Source organism: Bos indicus x Bos taurus, chromosome 2 (genome assembly GCF_003369695.1).
Source record: "Bos indicus x Bos taurus breed Angus x Brahman F1 hybrid chromosome 2, Bos_hybrid_MaternalHap_v2.0, whole genome shotgun sequence".
Classification (NCBI taxonomy): Eukaryota; Metazoa; Chordata; class Mammalia; order Artiodactyla; family Bovidae; genus Bos; species Bos indicus x Bos taurus.
In genome coordinates this window covers 110,916,746-110,929,631 of record NC_040077.1, presented here as the reverse complement: position 1 = coordinate 110,929,631, position 12,886 = coordinate 110,916,746, and the positions used below count along the sequence as shown (strand labels likewise).

Genomic DNA, 12,886 nt, shown 5'->3' with positions numbered 1-12,886 from the left:
ACTCATTCACATGTTACTTTTCCTTCATTATACATATCATAATTTGTAATTATCTATTATTTATATGATGACCTGTTTCATATTCTTTCCTCCCTAAAGGCAAAAATGGCATCAATTCTGTTCTCTGCTGCATTCCCTTACATGCATACCTTACATGCTGTCTGACACAGAATAGGAATTAAAGGCTCTAAGTGAGCAATTAACTAAATAAGGAATTATTAAACAGGACAGCAGAAGAGCACACAAGCAAGGAGAAAATCGTTGGGACTTTTTTGGGGCTCTGACGCCCCAAACCAAGCAGGGATTGATTTTCCCCATCCATCCTTCCTTCAAGAAGGATAACATTAAGTCATCCAGTGCACACAGCTCACAAGCCCAGTAACTGAGACCCAAGGACACTAGGTGACTTGTCACCCCAACCCCGTATATCCAGTGTACATCTCCGTACATCCAGCCTACACCCAACACCGCCATCTTACTACAGAACCGACTCTTTTTACAGAAAAAGAACGAACTAGGGAAAGACTAAAAGGAAAATGCCAGTGACTGAAGAAGCCTTACTCATTCCTAAGTGTTAAGAACTGCATAAGAACACTCCAGAACACAAAAGAACAGTCTATACAGTACACTCCCGCGTCGCCACACTTATTCCCAGTAATAACCTTCTAATACACAGTTTTAGGAGCAACTCAGCAGCACCCCTCAACTCCTGAAACAAACCTGGGGAACCAGAAAAGGTTATCATCAAATGACTGCTCTCCTGGCCACTCAAACAAAACTCCACTGTGACAACTATTCAGCCAGCCACCAAAGAGAGGCAGTATAATATAACGCTTGGATAAGAGAGCTCTAGATTTTCACAGGCGGGTCTGATCACAGCTTCCCCTCTTACTTGCAGTCATCTGGGGGCAAGTTAATGTGTCCAAACAGCAATTCTCTCCAGCTATAAAATGGGAATAACTACCACCTTAGAGAGTTGTTAACAGTTTTAGAGATACTATGCAGAAACTCTTCGTAGGAAACCTGGAATGTTATAAAGACTCAGTGTCAGCTGCTTGTCATCTTATTCCGCCACAATCAATTTCACAAGGCCTATTCCCTCTCAGCTGACACTTATTGAGCCTTTATAACATTCCAGGTTTCCTACGAAGAGTCTCTGCATAGTATGTTAACAACTCTCTAAGGTGGTGGTTATTCCCATTTTACAGGTGGAGAGAACTGCTGTTTGGACACATTAACTTGCCCCCAAATCATGGCAAAGAGAAGCTGTGATTCTCTCTGCGATTCCTAGCTGACTCAGTGGTAAAGAATCCCGCTCGCCAATCAGGAGACAAGGGGGTTCGATCCCTGGGTCGCGAAGATCCCCTGGAGGAGGAAATGGCACCCCACTCCAGTGTTCTTGCCTGGAGAATCCCGTGGACAGAGGAGCCTGATGGGCTACAGTCCATGGGGTCGCAGAGAGTCGGATACGACTTAGCGACTAAACAACAAAACACACAATAGCTTAGAGCACTTTTTCCAAAGCCAGCCTGGACAAACCAGCTCAATGTTTCTGGGCCTCGGGTTCCCCATCTGTGAAACGGGCTGCATCATTCCTACCCCGCTCGAGTTGCTCGGAATTACCCATTCCATTACCGGTGCATAATTAAAATATACCTAGAGAAAAGTAAACCTTCAACTCCCAACCCCAGACAAATAGGATTCATCCCAGGCCCATCGCCTCCGATCGCGGCCAGAACAAAAACCAAGGTCGACCCACCTCATATCCCCCAATCTCTCCTCATGGCCGGCAGCAACACACCCCCCGCTCGCCCCTCCAGCCTGGGTTTCGGAAACCGCAGGGGTGTTTCCTCCCGAGGACCGCGTCAGAGCCCGGCTAGTGAAAGTGGCCAACCTCCAACCCACCCCGCCCCCAAAGCGCCCGGAGGGAACCCCGCGCATCCTTCCTCCTCCGGACAACTCGGCCACTCGGGCTGCGGTTCCCCCCGGGTTCACGTGGGCTCTGCGGCCTCGGGCCCCACCTCACCCGCTTCCCAGACCCCACGGCGGCACCTCCCACCCTCGCCGCGGGGCGGCCCGGTACCCCCGCACCGCCGGGCTAGGCGGCGACGTCGGGGATCCGGGGCCTCCAGGCCGGCCGCATCCTTTCCCCGGGCCAGGGTCGCCCGTGGGGAGCAGCCCTTCCGCACGCGGAGGCCCCGCCGTGCCCACAACGAGTGCCGCACTCACCGCGACGCCGGGGCCCCGGTTCCTCAGACCCACGCAGGCCTGGGTTGCGCCCCCAGAGCACTGGCGCCCTGGGCCGCCTCCTGGGGACCCTGACGCTGCCGCCGCGGTCGCACTGCGAGGAGACGGCCGTCTGCTATTCGGTCCGCCGCCACCGCCTCGTCCCAGACCCGGCCGCGGCAACAAGCGCGGACTCGCACCCCGGCGCCGGCAGACCAGCGTCTGTTGAGCCGAACCGCCCGGGACGCGCACCCCCGGCCGGCGCTCGTTGCATATGCAGAGAGGCCGCCGCCCATTGGCCCGCGGGCGGTGGCGCGTGCGGGGCTGGGCCTATCGAATTCCGGCCGGGAGCGCGGCGGGCGGCCGGGGGCGGGGCGGGGTTACTACGGGTCATTCGCCCGAGCCGCGGCGGACGGGACCCAGCCGCAGCCTGCGCGGGGCGGGGGCCGGTCGGCGGGGAAGGGCTGGACCGCGGCGGCGGGGGAGGGGAGCCGGACTGTGCGGCCGGGACGTGGGTGGAGGAGGAGCCGTCCGGCTCGGTCTGCGGGAGGGCCCTTCCCCTAGGGTTGGAAAGACCAGCGCCTCGCCCCTCCCAAAAACTACAAACGCAGATGTTGCTGTAATCTATAAATCTTAATATAGCTCTGGAAAAAAAGTGCGCCATTATCTTCCTTCTTAACTGGATTATGTGTTTCGTTCTTGCACAGATTTGTCAGATTTTGGAAAATAAAATGATTTGGGGAAATGTCTGAAGCGAGAGGGGCTCAGGAATTCAAAGCAGGTTTTTTATTCTTGCTTTGGCTTCACCGAACCCAGCAAATAGCCCATCTCCCCTCGATGCACTCACTCTTTATACGCATTGTAGGCAGACGCTTTACCGTCTGAGCTACCAGGGAAGTCATATACAAGATTGATACTTGTTTTCTAAAGGATAAAGTTGACCCCTCAGTACTATTTTTGGACTTCTTTTTATGAAGCTGAACGCGTTTCTGTATTTTGAAGAGTTTGCCATTATATTTCACTTTAGACACTATTAATGGGGAAAAGAGTGCAGGTAGACTGCCTTCCTGCAAGCCAACAAAGCAAAACACAAATGACTAAAATAACAACTACAATACACTATTAAAAAGATGGCTTTCATTACGCAAGCTGTAGTGGGGTTGAGCTTTTTTTTTTTTTTTTCCTCTCTCTCTCTCTTTAATTCAACATATTATTTAGTGGTCTGTGAACGAAGTTATAACTTTTAAGTCAGACTCGATTCCACAAGAAGTAAAACATTTGGAGGGTTTCATTTTGTTTTGAAGTAATGAAGGAGCTAGAAATAGCTACTTGAATAGTAAACCACCATGCTATGCAAAACTTATCTTTAAAGTAGGTGAAAGGTGACGTGCATGAGCCAGCCTTGGGCAAAAGCAGGGGCTCGATTTCTCTTGGGAAATCTGTGAAGCCGCCTGAACTTGCGCTGTCTGGAGTGATGAGTCGAGGAGCAAAGAAAGTTCACTCACCTTGGGCCCCAAGCCAATTTAACTACCTAAAGGAAAGGATCCCTGACCCAGGAAACCTGCTCTTCTTGCTAGAGGAAGAGGTTCAGTTGCTTCCCAATCTGTCGAAGCCCTATCAAAGGATTAAGTCCTGAAGATTTCTTACCTAAAAGACCACCATCATTCTGCATGCTGAGCAAAGTATACCATCAAAGTGGTAGTTCTAGAACCAGGAAAAGTCTCTAGAAAATAAGTAATTTCCAAGGCAGGAATCTTTTTTTTATTCCCCATCAATAATCATAAAGCAGACTTGTAGAATTCCAGCAACATCCTAACATCTTCATTATCTCTTTCGATATTACTAGTGTATGTGTGTGGCTAAGCAGCTGTGTGGGTATGATATATACTTTTAAAAGAAAATGTTCCTTCTAAATTCTCATCCTGTTCGCTTACAGTAAACAGTAATATTTCCAGTCTCTATGATGTTTTGTTGTTTAAATAAAATAATACATGCATAACTGCTCTTCTTTTAGACAGGTTTTCAGTATATTTTTATTTACAGCATCTGAAAGAATAAGGGAATTTGGTTGTATTTCCCTTTTTTTTTTAGGAAAACTCAATTCAGAAGCTGTAATGCCCAACTGAATGAAAACATCCAACAATTCCTTTTACAGTTTTGTTATTTCTCCAAATTGCAGGACTGTTGAGAGGAGACGTCTTTGTAATTTTCATGAATACCTAATGATTGTCTTCTGTGGAGGGGCCCAGAAATAGTTTGTGATTGTAGAGCAAATGATATACTATTAGCATTTTTCATCATCAGTAAAATGTAAAACCAGAACCAGCTGGTGTTTAGAAGTTCAACAGAAACTTTTTTTGTTCTTTCATTTCTGGTAGATTAGGAGGGGAAGACATTGGAGAAGGAAATGGCACCCCACTCCAATGTTCTTGCCTGGAGAATCCCAGGAACAGGGGAGCCTGGTGGGCTGGCGTCTATGGGGTCACACAGTCAGACATGACTGAAGTGACTCAGCAGCAGCAGCAACAGGAGGGGAAGACAGTGATTGATGGGCTTTCAGGGTAGCGCAGCTGATAAAGAATCCACCTGCACTGCAGGAGACTGCCGGAGCCACAGGTTCAATCCCTGAGTCGGGAAGATCCCCTGGATGAAGGAATTGCAACCCACTCCAGTATTCTTGCCTGGAAAATCACATGGACAGAGGAGCTTGATGAGCTATAGTCCTCAGGGTCACAGGACTGGAGCTACTGAGCACGCACACACATACGAGACAGTGACTGAAGTGATGTAACAGCCCTAGACCTCTGAGTTAAGATGGCTCTGGCCTCAAGGAGCAGAACATCCAACAACAATCAACTTAGATTATGACATTTATGTACCTCACTTAAATATAACTCAAGAGGCAGGGCAGATCTAAGATGGGTTCAAGGACTCTGCCAGGTCACTGAGGACCTGAGTCTTTACATCTTTCACTCTGGCTTTCTCCTTAGACCATCACACTCACAGATGGCCACCACAGTTTCAAGTGTCACATGAGAACACAATAGTGTGTAGTCAAAGAATAGGAGAATGTTTCCTAAATGTCACTTCTAATTAAGGAGGAAATCCTTTCTCAGAAAGCTAATAACTGAGTGCTCTTCAAGTCCTATCGGCCAGAATTGGGTCATATGGTCATATTCTAGCTGCAAGGTAAGCCAGGAAAAATCAGCATTTTTGGCCTTTATAGTGGAAGGTGGACTCCATCAACACAGAAATAGCCATGGAAAGGAATAAATGTGAGAAGCCCTAATCAACAGTGTCCACTACGGACATCACTGGAAATTACCCATCTCTGACTAAAAGTGGCTAAAACAATAAAATTATCTCTTATGTCACTGAAAATGTCCAGAGGAAGGCAATTCCAGGATTTCTTCATAGGGCTCACTGGTGTAAGAACCCAGCTCCTTCTGTGTCTTTACTCTGCCACTCTCGGTGTTCATTTTCTTTCTCTTCCTGGTAACAGAATGGCTGCAACTGCTCCGAGCATTTATTTATCTATTTGACTGTGTCAGGTCTTAGTTGCAGAACATGAGATCTTCACTGTGTCACGCAGGATGTTTCGTTGGAATGTATGGGCTATCTAATTGTGGCACGAGAGCACGGGCTTAGTTGCTACACTGAATGTGGAATCTTAGTCCCCCAACCAGGGATCGAACCCATGTCTCCTGCATTGCAAAGCATTTTCTTAACCACTGGACCACCAGGGAAGTCCCTCCATTGTTTTTTTTTGTTGTTGTTGTTGTTTGTTTTGTTTTGTTTTGTTTTTCTCCATTGTTATCTTTACTTAATATTCCATCCAAAGTCAGAGAGGAAAATTGGCTTCTACATGTCAGTACATGTTTCTTATCTTCCAAGATGTACTCAACCCACTTCCCCTAAAGCAGTAATTATCAAATGAAATTGCCCTGATAAGCTTAGCTCAATCATAGATCATTCACTAGGAGAATGGGAGAGTATATTTTAACAACTGGGGACAGAACATCATTTGACCTTTGGTTCAAAGCATGTCTCATATTTTGAAGTACAGGGTCCCACCCAAAAAAGTATAAACCTCAAGCTGACTCCTTAGCTGGGCCTTTCAGAATTATTTGAGTTCTGTCAGGTGGCATGCATATGGTAGCACCCAAGGATCCTATAGTCACATGCCCATTGCTGCCACTCTGCAGGAAAATGGGCTTCTTATTTGCAGATCAGAGTTATACAAGATGCCATGAAGGCAAATCAGATACTCTGTGAGCCCTCCTCAGATTGTGGAGCTAGCAAGACTCAGAAAGCAGAATTGGAAGACTCGAGCCTGGGTTACATATTAAACCCAATAGGGACAAATTACTGCCTTACACTCTGGTAGAGAGAAAGCTCTAAGATAGAGATCCACAGATGCTGTCAGAATGTCCTGGACTCGAGAATACCTGGTGGTAAATTCAGGGTGTCAGCAGAATCTGCTACAGGTGGACAATCAACAGTGTCTGCCTTTTGTTTCAAAAAAAGCTGAAATGTATTTCAAGAAATTGTCTAATTACTGAGTTTCAAGGAAAGAATCAGAATAATTCTAAGCGATCCTGTGTATCCCAATCCTGTGGTCCTTCTAGGAAGCCCTTTGCTACCCAGGTATCAGCTCAGAAAGGATGTATATGGTTGATCACGGGTTGAGACATCACACTGGGAAAACTTCATATCCACTGTAGACTATAAAGATCTCTAGGAAGTGACATTATAAAACTCAACCTCTTTCCATGACATAGGATTCTGTAAACACTCTAGTAATGTGTTCTTTCTTCAATTTAGGGTAGTTCAACTTTGTTCCACTTTAGTGATTGGGAACCTTCCTTTTGGGAACCTATCAGGGCTTCCCTGATACGTCAGAGTTAAAGAATCTGCCTGCAATGCAGGAGACCCTGGTTCAATTCCTGGTTCGGGAAGATCTCCTGGAGAAGGGATAGGCCACACACTCCAATATTCATGGGCTTCCCTTGTGGCTCAGCTGGTAAAGAATTTGCCTGTAATGTGGGAGACCTGGGTTTGATCCCTGGGTTGGAAAGATCCCCTGGAGAAGGGAAAAGCTACCCATTCCAGTATTCTGGCTTAGAGAATTCCATGGACTCTATAGCCCATGAGGTCACAAAGAGTCGGACACGACTAAGCAGATTTCAAATTCATGAAATGCTTTAAATTCCACTTTTACTTCTTTCTTTTCCAGGCTAGACTATCTTTTTTAAAAAATCTTTTCCAAATGACCTGTTTTATCTCTCTTTAGTCATTTTTATTTTTCTTCTCCCTTCTTCATTTCCTGAAAGACAAAACAGAATATCTAAACTATAGCAAGGGCCTGAAAATTGTAAAATATCTTTAAAGAATCCATTCCAAGTTCTTGCCTGTCAGAATTTCATTAAAATAGCCTAAAATTAATTGACTTTTTAAAGTGATCACATATTTCTTTTTATTCCCAGTTCATTTTGATTAATGATAATTTCCAGTTAAGGCAGTGAACATTTCTTAGCTATATATACTTCAGTTCAGTCACTCAGTCATGACTGACTCTTTGAGAACCCATAGACTACAGCACGCCAGGCTTCCCTGTCCATCACCAACTCCCAGAGCTTGCTCAAACTCATATCCATCGAGTCGATGATGCCATCCAAGCATCTCATCCTTTGTCATCCACTTCTCCTCTTGCCTTCAATCTTTCCCAGCATCAGGGTCTTTTCTAGTGAGTCAGTTCTTCACATCATGTGGCCAAAGTATTGGAGCTTCAGCCTCAGCATCAGTCCTTCCAATGAATATTCAGGACTGATTTCCTTAATGATTGACACATACTTATATGCCTAGGCTTCCCTGGTGGCTCAGACGGTAAAGCGTCTGCCTACAATGTGGGAGACCGTGGTTCGATCCTGGGTCGGGAAGATCCTCTGGAGAAGGAAATGGCACCCCACTCCAGTACTCTTGCCTGGAAAATCCCATGGATGGAGGAGCCTGGTAGGCTACAGTCTATGGGGTCGCAAAGAGTCGGACACTACTGAGCGACTTCACTTTCACTTTATATGCCTAAAAATCTCTTCAAATCCATTGTTGGACTTGTTTACTTTTTTATGAATGAGTCTCTGAATACTTAGCTTTTATATTATAATACTTTTATTAAACCTCTGTAATTTACCAACTCATATGACTTTCCTATCCATCTTTTAAGTATATCTGTAAAGAACTCTGAATTCAGGCAGTTATATTAAGCTGTCCAGTATAGTTAGTTTTCTGTTATTTTTCAAATATATTCTGGAATAGAGACTCTGCTGCTGCTGGTGCTGCTAAGTCGCTTCAGTCATGTCCGGACTCTGTGCGACCCCATAGAGAGCATCCCACCAGGCTCCCCCGTCCCTGAGATTCTCCAGGCAAGAACATTGGATTCTATATGTGATTAAAAAGACAGAGAGAGAAAACCTAGAATATCAGCTAGAATTAATTTTGGCTGCATGTAACTGAAAATGCAAAATAAGTGGCTCTAATATGAGAAGGTTACACATATTCTACAAATAAGGAGTATGAACCAGATACTCCAAGGTTAGTACAACCACTCCATGAAATTATTGTGTGTGCTTAGTTGCTCTGTCATGTCCAACTCTTTGCAACCCAGTGGACTGTAGCCCGCCAGGCTTCTCTGTCCATGGGGGTTCTCCAGGCAAGAATACTGGAGTAGGTTGGCATGCCCTCCTCCAGGGGATCGTCCCAACCCAGGGCTTGAACCCAGGTCCCCCACACTGTAGATGGATTCTTTACCATCTGAGCCACCAGGGACCCAGAATGCTTCTCTCTTTCTGTTCTGCTATTCTCGGTGTGTGGCTTCTTCATATGTGACTTCCATATTCAAGGTCATAAAATAGGTGTTAGAGTTCCAGTCATCACACACACATGGCAGTTATCAAGAAGGAAGAAAAGAAGGATGTAAAAGGCAATAGAGCATTTTTAATAATAGAGAGAAACTTCTACATTTTTCTGATAAAGAACCTTCATATAATTGTGAAATAAGTAAATAACCCCTAAGCCTTCTCCTTTCATGAACTGTCTTATTTCTTTTTAGAGTTCCTTATTGAACTTCCTTATTGAACTTGGACAAGGAGATACCCCTCGTCCAAGGTAAGCAACAATGGCTGCGCTTTGCTGGAGCAGCCATGAAAAGATACCCCACGCCCAAGGTAAGACAAACCCAAGTAAGACGGTAGGTGTTGCAAGACGGCATCAGAGGGCAAACACACTGAAACCATACTCACAGAAAACTAGTCAATCTAATCACACTAGGACCACAGCCTTGTCTAACACAATGAAACTAAGCCATGCCCGTGGGGCAACCCAAGATGGGCGGGTCATGGTGGAGAGATTTGACAGAATGTGGTCCACTGGAGAAGGGAATGGCAACCACGTCAGTATTCTTGCCTTGAGAACCCTATGAACAGTATGAAAAGGCAAAATGATAGGATACTGAAAGAGAAACTCCCCAGGTCAGTAGGTGCCCAATATGCTACTGGAGATCAGTGGAGAAATAACTCCAGAAAGAATGAAGGGATGGAGCCAAAACAAAAACAATACCCAGTTGTGGATGTGACTGGTGATAAAAGCAAGGTCCGATGCTGTAAAGAGCAATATTGCATAGGAACCTGGAATGTCAGGTCCATGAATCAAGGCAAACTGGAAGTGGTCAAACAAGAGATGGCAAGAGTGAATGTCGACATTCTAGGAATCAGCGAACTCAAATGGACTGCAATGGGTGAATTTAACTCAGATGACCATTATATCTACTACTGCGGGCAGGAATCCCTCAGAAGAAATGGAGTGGCCATCATGGTCAACAAAAGAGTCCGAAATGCAGTACTTGGATGCAATCTCAAAAACGACAGAATGATCTCTGTTCGTTTCCAAGGCAAACCATTCAATATCACAGTAATCCAAGTCTATGCCCCAACCAGTAACGCTGAAGAAGCTGAAGTTGAACGGTTCTATGAAGACCTACAAGACCTTTTAGAACTAACACCCAAAAAAGATGTCCTTTTCATTATAGGGGACTGGAATGCAAAAGTAGGAAGTCAAGAAACACCTGGAGTAACAGGCAAATTTGGCTTTGGAATACGGAATGAAGCAGGGCAAAGACTAATACAGTTTTTCCAAGAAAATACACTGGTCATAACAAACACCCTCTTCCAACAACACAAGAGAAGACTCTATACATGGACATCACCAGACAGCCAACACCAAAATCAGACTGATTATATTCTTTGCAGCCAAAGATGGAGAAGCTCTATAGAGTCAGCAAAAACAAGACCAGGAGCTGACTGTGGCTCAGACCATGAACTCCTTATTGCCAAATTCAGACTGAAATTGAAGAAAGTAGGGAAAACCACTAGACCATTCAGGTATGACCTAAATCAAATCCCTTATGATTATACAGTGGAAGTGAGAAATAGATTTAAAGGCCTAGATCTGATAGATAGAGTGCCTGATGAACTATGGAATGAGGTTCGTGACATTGTACAGGAGACAGGGATCAAGACCATCCCCATAGAAAAGAAATGCAAAAAAGCAAAATGGCTGTCTGGGGAGGCCTTACAAATAACTGTGAAAAGAAGAGAAGCGAAAAGCAAAGGAGAAAAGGAAAGATGTAAACATCTGAATGCAGAGTTCCAAAGAATAGCAAGAAGAGATAAGAAAGCCTTCTTCAATGATCAATGCAAAGAAATAGAGGAAAACAACAGAATGGGAAAGACTAGGGATCTCTTCAAGAAAATCAGAGATACCAAAGGAACATTTCATGCAAAGATGAGCTCGATAAAGGACAGAAATGGTATGGACCTAACAGAAGCAGAAGATATTAAGAAGAGAGGCAAGAATACACAGAAGAACTGTACAAAAAAGATCTTCACCACCCAGATAATCACGGTGGTGTGATCACTGACCTAGAGCCAGACATCCTGGAATGTGAAGTCAAGTGGACCTTAGAAAGCATCACTACGAACAAAGCTAGTGGAGGTGATGGAATTCCAGTTGAGCTATTCCAAATCCTGAAAGATGATGCTGTGAAAGTGCTGCACTCAATATGCCAGCAAACCTGGAAAACTCAGCAATGGCCACAGGACTGGAAAAGGTCAGTTTTCATTCCAATCCCAAAGAAAGGCAATGCCAAAGAATGCTCAAACTACCACACAATTGCACTCATCTCACATGCTAGTAAAGTAATGCTCCAAATTCTCCAAGCCAGGCTTCAACAATACGTGAACCGTGAACTTCCTGATGTTCAAGCTGGTTTTAGAAAAGGCAGAGGAACCAGAGATCAAGTTGCCAACATCCATTGGATCATGGAAAAAGCAAGAGAGTTCCAGAAAAACATCTATTTCTGCTTTATTGACTATGCCAAAGCCTTTGACTGTGTGGATCACAATCAACTGTGGAAAATTCTGAAAGAGATGGGAATACCAGAACACCTGATCTGCCTCTTGAGAAATCTGTATGCAGGTCAGGAAGCAATAGTTAGAACTGGACATGGAACAACAGACTGGTTCCAAATAGGAAAAGGAGTTCGTCAAGGCTGTATATTGTCACCCTGCTTATTTAACTTATATGCAGAGTACATCATGAGAAACGCTAGACTGGAAGAAATACAAGCTGGAATCAAGATTGCCAGGAGAAATACCAATAACCTCAGATATGCAGATGACACCACCCTTATGGCAGAAAGTGAAGAGGAACTACAAAGCCTCTTGATGAAAGTGAAAGTGGAGAGTGAAAAAGTTGGCTTAAAGCTCAACATTCAGAGAACGAAGATCATGGCATCCGGTCCCACCACTTCATGGGAAATAGATGGGGAAACAGTGGAAACAGTGTCAGACTTTCTTTTTCTGGGCTCCAAAATCACTACAGATGGTGACTGCAGCCATGAAATTAAAAGACGCTTACTCCTTGGAAGGAAAGTTATGACCAACCTAGATAGCATATTGAAAAGCAGAGACATTACTTTGCCCACAAAGGTCCGTCTAGTCAAAGCTATGGTTTTTCCTGTGTTCATGTGTGGATGTGAGAGTTGGACTGTGAAGAAGGCTGAGCATTGGAGAATTGATGCTTTTGAACTGTGGTGTTGGAGAAGACTCTTGAGAGTCCCTTGGACTGCAAGGAGATCCAACCAGTCCATTGTGAAGGAGATCAGCCCTGGGATTTTCTTGGAAAGAATGATGCTAAAGCTGAAACTCCAGTACTTTGACCACCTCATGGGAAGAGTTGACTCATTGGAAAAGACTCTGATGCTGGGAGGGATTGGGGGCAGTAGGAGATGCTACAATTATAGCATGTATTGAGACAAAAATGGTCCTGACCTTCAGGAAGCTTATACCCTAAGGTAAGACATTATAATAAATAGAAGGGGGTGACAGAGGATGAGATGATTAGATATCATTACCAACTCAATGGATATGAGTTTGAGGAAACTTCAGGAAATAGGGAAGGACAGGGAAGGTTTGCATGCTGCAGTCCACGGGGCCACAAAGAGCATGACTTAGTAACTGAACAACAACAACAGTAAATAAATAAAAATAAAAAGATAGTTCCAAAGTTGGAATGCTCTTCCGACATTTAAACAGGATGACTGGGA

The 12,886-nt window shown here is 44.8% G+C and overlaps 1 protein-coding gene across 2 annotated transcripts in view; it reads right to left on the bottom strand.

The window, feature by feature from the left end:
* The window catches only part of ACSL3 (acyl-CoA synthetase long chain family member 3), a 75,089-nt gene extending 72,611 nt beyond the window's left edge, over positions 1 to 2,478 (bottom strand). Inside the window, exon 1 of one of the 2 annotated variants that reach the window (XM_027514648.1) lies at positions 2,230 to 2,478. The gene's annotated coding sequence lies outside the window, so the exon portion shown is untranslated. Of the gene's footprint in view, positions 1 to 1,759; positions 1,790 to 2,229 lie in introns of those variants that run through there. The other variant, XM_027514655.1, reaches the window with a different exon arrangement.
* Positions 2,479 to 12,886: the final 10,408 nt, after the last annotated feature.